This window comes from Dendrobium catenatum, unplaced genomic scaffold, assembly GCF_001605985.2.
Source record: "Dendrobium catenatum unplaced genomic scaffold, ASM160598v2 fragScaff_scaffold_1467, whole genome shotgun sequence".
Lineage (NCBI taxonomy): Eukaryota > Viridiplantae > Streptophyta > Magnoliopsida > Asparagales > Orchidaceae > Dendrobium > Dendrobium catenatum.
This window is the reverse complement of record NW_021319929.1, coordinates 807,845-814,073: the sequence shown is the minus strand read 5'-3', so window position 1 is coordinate 814,073 and position 6,229 is coordinate 807,845. Positions and strand designations below refer to the sequence as shown.

Below are 6,229 nucleotides of genomic sequence, written 5' to 3'. Positions count from 1 at the left end.
ACAACAAAAGATTGAATAATAAGTCCTTAATCATGATTCAATGAAACATCATAAGTAATAGAAGGAAGAGGGTCCTCCACATTAACCAACATCGGGTCCTCAAATGTCTAAGAGGATTAGAGGTATTGGCCTCTAAATTAGCTTAAATAGGATTAGAGACAACTTGAGAAACCACCCCCTCATTTTGTTTCAATGAATCCTTTTCTTTACGGAGATGAGGATGTTTCTGAAAATAGTCATTAATGCCATGTCTATGCATCTTGCAAAAAGAACAAAATATAAGTAAATTTTGAAACTCAAATTTTTTGGAAATACCCCTTAACTTCTGACCCAATCCATATCTCACTAGGACATTTTTTAAAAACATCTAGTTCAACTAACACCCGAGCAACAGATGGCCTGGACACAATAGCAGTAGCTTGGTCATTTTGTAATGGTCTCCCAAAAATAGAAGCCATACCAAAAAGAATTTGATGATTAAAGAAGTGTAGTCTCAAATTCGAAAAAGAAATCCAAACCATAGCAATAGAGGATTCCTCCCTAACATCAAAATCCAGAGTCCATTTAAGCAACCGCATTTGACACGCTTGAATATAATAAGATCTCCTATAAAAAAAGTGGCTATGATCAAGATCATTAGCAAGTTGGATAGAAACATGTCTTTGATCAAGTAATCCAATGTGAAACGATCCAGAAAGTTTTAGGTTTAATTTTTTTTTTGTATAACATCAAGGTTAGGTCATCTCAACACAAATTTACCAACAAGCATCAAAGCATAAGGTGCTGCTAACTGATCAACAACTGAGTCTTCAAATAAGAGAGCCATATAGCCCTTGAAGGAAGACTGCACAAAATTCAAATTTGAAGAGGAAGACGAAGATCCTGCTAAAACATCTTTAAAGGAATGTGATTTCCCCTCAAAAAGAGAGGAAGATGTCGGGTTCAATGATGATGGGGTCGTCATCGCCCAGCACCAAAAATCAACGAAACCTCAAAATAAAGAAATGAAACACAATAAAATGCATAAAGGAAGAGTAAACGATCGAAAATAATGAAGAGAAAAAACCATGAGAAAAGCAAACCAACGTACGCAACAAAGCCCTAGAATCGCCCCAAAATTGTCTCTGAACTTAGAGCTCAGAGAGACGACGATGCCATTAATTGAACATTCAAAAAGAATTGCATTAATTGAAGTTTTATTTATAACATTCTTTTGTTATTTGGTTTCAACTTGGCTTACATTCAGCATATTAAAAATTGCATTTAAGTTTGTTATTTCTCTTTGATACTTAATAGTAAGAGTTCTAGCATTTTCCAAGCTACCCGAGGTTTAAGACTGGGTGATCCTTTATCTATTTTAGATGTTGAGTATTTATCTAGAGGCACTCAAAACTTATATGTCAATCACCCTAATTTGATTTATAGAATATTAGGTGGTTCTCTTATTTCTCATTTAAGCTTTGCTGATGATATTATTATATGTACTAATGGTTCTTTGAACATGGTTAATATCCGTATAAGATTTTTGCATAAATTTAAAATAATAGTGGTCTTTCAATAATAATAATAAGGGTTTTTTTATTACTTATAAGAATATGCTTTAGTATCAAATTAGTAATATTAATTGTATTACTAGTTTTATGCACTGTTCTCATCCTAATAAGTATTTGGAGGTTCCTCTTTACATAGACAAGAAGAGGCCCTTTCTTCTTTAAGACAATATTAACTTTGTTCATAATCAGTTAGCTTCTTGGGAGTTTAATTTGTTGAATTTTGGGGGGAGACTTACTCTTATAAAGAGTATTTTAAAGTATATTTTTATATATGTTTTTTTTAGTTTAAATGTGTAATTTAACTGTTTGGGTATAAAATACTTTAAAATTGTAGAAAATCTAGAGTATATAAAAACGTCGTAGTGTCCAAAAATTCTACGTCGTAGCGCCATCTTCCACACCTCTGAGGTGCCACACTTGACTAAGGTAGCATCATGTTCACTATTTTTAAGATCTACCACATAAAAATAATCAACTTGGCAGTTCCATGTTCACTTTCTTCAAGCACCACAACATCAAAATGGTCAGCTTAGCAGCACTGCGCTCTATGACTTTAAGCACCACGGTGGTACAATCTATCACTTCTTGGAACTAAATCTACTATCTAGTGTCACATCATCATAAAGTCATCCACACTACATCTTATAAATTGTAGCTTCCAAGTGACATGATCTGTTGGTGAAGCAATGATAATGTTCACTAAGTAACCATTCCACCTCAGCAAGCACTACGGTAGTGCAGAAGTTCCAGTTTCAGAGCGTTAATTCTTCCGAAGGGAACCATCTGCTATTTCTATTTTATCCTAAAAATAGTAGTGTTGTAATATTTGTAAAAAATTTTAATCACTTGTCTAATTTTAGTACATTTCAGAGTACTTTAAAACTCTCTTGAATTCAATTCTAAGGGAGATTATAGAAGTGCTAGATATAATTATTAGAGTGTTTAGTTAGTATTTGTTTGAGAAACTCCATAAATTAAGATGGACTGTAGAGGAGATACATTGATCCTTCCAAGTGATATCACTCTCTTGTAATTTATTTTTCTATGATTTTCATAAAATTGAGTTTGCTTGACTTTTCTTCCATGTCTATCTAATTCTTTAATTTTGGATTGAAGATGTAGAGAATATATTAAGTACTAATGAAGATTCTTGTTCTATAAAGTTATATGATGTTTTCAATATTTTTCACTCTTTATTTAATACACATAGTGGCCATATATGTAGGTAAAATCTATTGTGGTATATAGCCTTAATAAAGGAATGCAAGAACAATCGGTAATATTAAATTACTATGTTTTCTTACATAGATAAAGGATGTAAAATATACTAGGTTCTTAAGGAGATCATATAATACTAGGAGGTTAGCATATACCCTTTTCACCCTTATATGCTCAATAGAGATCTAGGGATACTTATGCTTTGAATCACATTTAAAAATTTGAGTTATGCTAGAAAAGATATACAATGTTTATTCATCACTCCAAAATACTTTATTTAAAATTTATATCCTTTGTTTTTATTATTTTTATTTATTCAGTGATTGAATCTCCACAACCAATATTTTTATTTCGGCATTATAATTTTGTAATTAGAGTAATCAGTAGTTGTTTTATTAGATAGCATACTTCCTCATGGTTTCACTCTACTCTTTCACTTTATTTCTTAATTCAGTACATATACTTATTTATATTAAGTGGGGTTTGTTATTTTTAATATATCCAAGAAAGCCTAAAAATTATTTAAGAAATAGAGCCCTAAAAATTTTAATAATTCAAAAGTGCACTCCACAACCCCCCACCAATTTTTTAGCATCATTGTCAGGGAAGTATTTTACTCTTTGTAAATTCCAACTTTATTATTAAATTAAGTGAATAGTTAGACATAATTATAACTTTTATTTTTAATTACTTTGATTACTAATTAAATAATTTTACATGCATTCTTTATAGCCATACAAAGGAACTTTTATTGTTTGATACTAAAATTGAGATAACCCATTCTAAAATTCAAAAAAAACCAAAAAAATTAAAAATGATTGAACCATTGTTATATAAAAATCATTCTAGACCTTTTAAGGATTATGCAAGCCCTTTAGAAGATGGAATTCATCAGAGCATGAATGTACCTATAATCCAGGCAAATAATTTTGAATTAAAACTTGTCATTTTTCAAATGGTTCAAAACTCTCAGTTTGGGAGCTGCTTAGAAGATACCAATTTACATTTAGTTTGCTTCTAAAAAAATTATGCAATATTCTAGAAGAATGGTGTCAGTAATGATGCTATTAGACTTAGATTTTTTTTCCTTTTCTCTAAGACATAAAGCTAAGATGTGGCTAAATTCTTAACCCCCATGCTCTATAGCTACTTGGAATGAGTTGGCTCATAAGTTTCTTCCAAAGTATTTCCCACCATTAAAAAATATCAAATATAGAAATGAAATAAGTTCTTTAACTCAGTTTGAAGGAGAATCCATTTATGAAAGATGGGAAAATTTTATGGAAATACTTAGAAAATGCTCTCACCGTGCTTTACCTGATTGGTTCGTTATTCAAATAATTTTTAATAGATTAGTAGAATCTCTTAGAGCTATAATTAATTTTGTAATTAGAGGATCATTAATATCTAAGACATTTGAGAGTGCATATTAATTAATAGAGGAAATGAATACTAAGAATTTACACTAGCCTACTAAATTTATAAATTTGATGCTTTATCAATCTTGATTGCACAAGTTGTAACAATTTCTAAAAAAATGGATAACTTGAAAATTAAAACCAGAAAAGATGGATATGATAATTTCAATAAAAATTCTAAAAATCTTAGCACCCCCACACAGCACCACGTAGTACTACAGCATTATCCCTCATATTTTGAACAACACTATGATAGAAAAGAGAAAATGCCCTTGAAAAATATTATTCTACAACTAGGAATCCAAGTTTAAAATCAATCTTCTGCTCTTAAAAAAATTGAGGATCAAATAGCCTAACTAGATAGGTTGATTATTTAAAATGAAAGAATAATGTCATAATATCCAATGTAGAAATGAGAAAGATTTAGGAGATCCTTACAAAGATAGAGATTTACCTTAGAAGGATGATAGTGAAGCTGAGTAAGTAGAAAATAAATCTTCAGCATAATAATTTAAACTTAAAGAAGAATGTGAATGAGTAATTAGGAGGGATGTAGAGAGACTACCACCACCTTACTCTCAAATATTGGTCAAACAAAATCTAAACTAGCAATTCTCAAAATTCTTAGAAGTTTTTAAAAAATTAACCAATAATATACCTTTCCTTGAAGCTTTAGAATAGATGCCCACTTATGAAAAATTTATGAAGGATATTTTGAACAAAAATAGAAAGTTAGGGGAATTTGAAACTATGGCATTAACTGAGAAGTTTAATGCTATAATTGAAAAAAAACTTCCTAAAAAAGTTAAAGATCCTGGGAGCTTTACCATTGCTTTAACTGTTGCTAACAAATTATATGAGAGAGATTTATATGATTTATGATCTAGTATCAACCTCATGCTAATTTTTATTTTTAAAAGATTAGATATATGATAGGTTCAACCTACTTATATTACTCTTTAATTAGATGATAGATCTTTCACTTACCCAAGAGGAGTAATAGAAGATGTTTTGTTTAAAGTTGATAAATTTGTTTAACATGTTGATTTTATTTTTCTAGATATGGAAGAACATAGGGAAATACCTATAATTTTAGGAAGAGCATTCTTAGCTACTTCGAAAGCCATGATTAATTTTCAAAAGGGTTAGTTGATTATGAGGGCTTAAGATTAGGAAGTAAAATTAATGTACTTAAATATATCAAATTCCCTCAAGAGAAGAATAAAAACTTCCTTTGGGTGGATTTAGAAGGTGTGGTAATAGATAATATAAAGGAAGAGTTATTAGAAGGAGACTTATTAGAAGAAAAAAAAGAAGTTGAAGAAAAATAAACAAATGATAGGGGAATCTGTAGTAAGGAATTAAAGTTTAATCAATATAAATTTTACATTATTAGAATAATCTTCCTTTGAGAAAATTATAAAATCATGCATTTCAGAGGCCCCTAATTTACTTCTTAAGGCATTACCTTGTCATCTCAATTATGCTTTTTTGGGTTTTAACTATTCTCTTTATAATTATTTTAGCAAATTAAAAATCACATCAAGAAAGTTAATTGATTAAGGTGTTAAGTGATTTTAAAAGAGCTTTTGGGTAGACAATTGCTTTCATTAAGGGGATTAATCCTTCAATTTTCCTACATAGAATTTTAATGAATGCTAATTCAATACCAAAACTTACCCTCAAAGAAGACTTAGCCCTTCCATGAAAGATGTTGTTAAAATATAGAATATTAAATTGATGGATTCTGGTTATTTATCCTATCTTTGGTAGTTCTTAGGTTAGTCCTACTCATTGTTTTTCTAAAAAAAAGAGGATTAAATGTAATAAAAAATGAACATAACAAAGTTATACCCACTAAAACTATTATAGGATGGAGGATTTGCATATATTATGGAAAATTAAATAAAGCCACTAGAAATATCATTTTTCCCTTAAATTTTCTTGATTAAATGCTAGGTAGGTTGTTAGGGCATCAATTTTATTATTTTCTAGATGGATATTCAAGATATTATCATATTCCTACTGCACCAAAAGATC

At 29.7% G+C, this 6,229-nt stretch overlaps 1 non-coding gene across 1 annotated transcript; it reads right to left on the bottom strand.

The window, feature by feature from the left end:
* Positions 1-3,979: 3,979 nt before the first annotated feature.
* On the bottom strand, positions 3,980-4,086 carry LOC114580999. The gene has a single exon (XR_003702798.1). It is a non-coding gene; the product is annotated as a small nucleolar RNA R71 (small nucleolar RNA).
* Between the last annotated feature and the right edge of the window lie 2,143 nt (positions 4,087-6,229).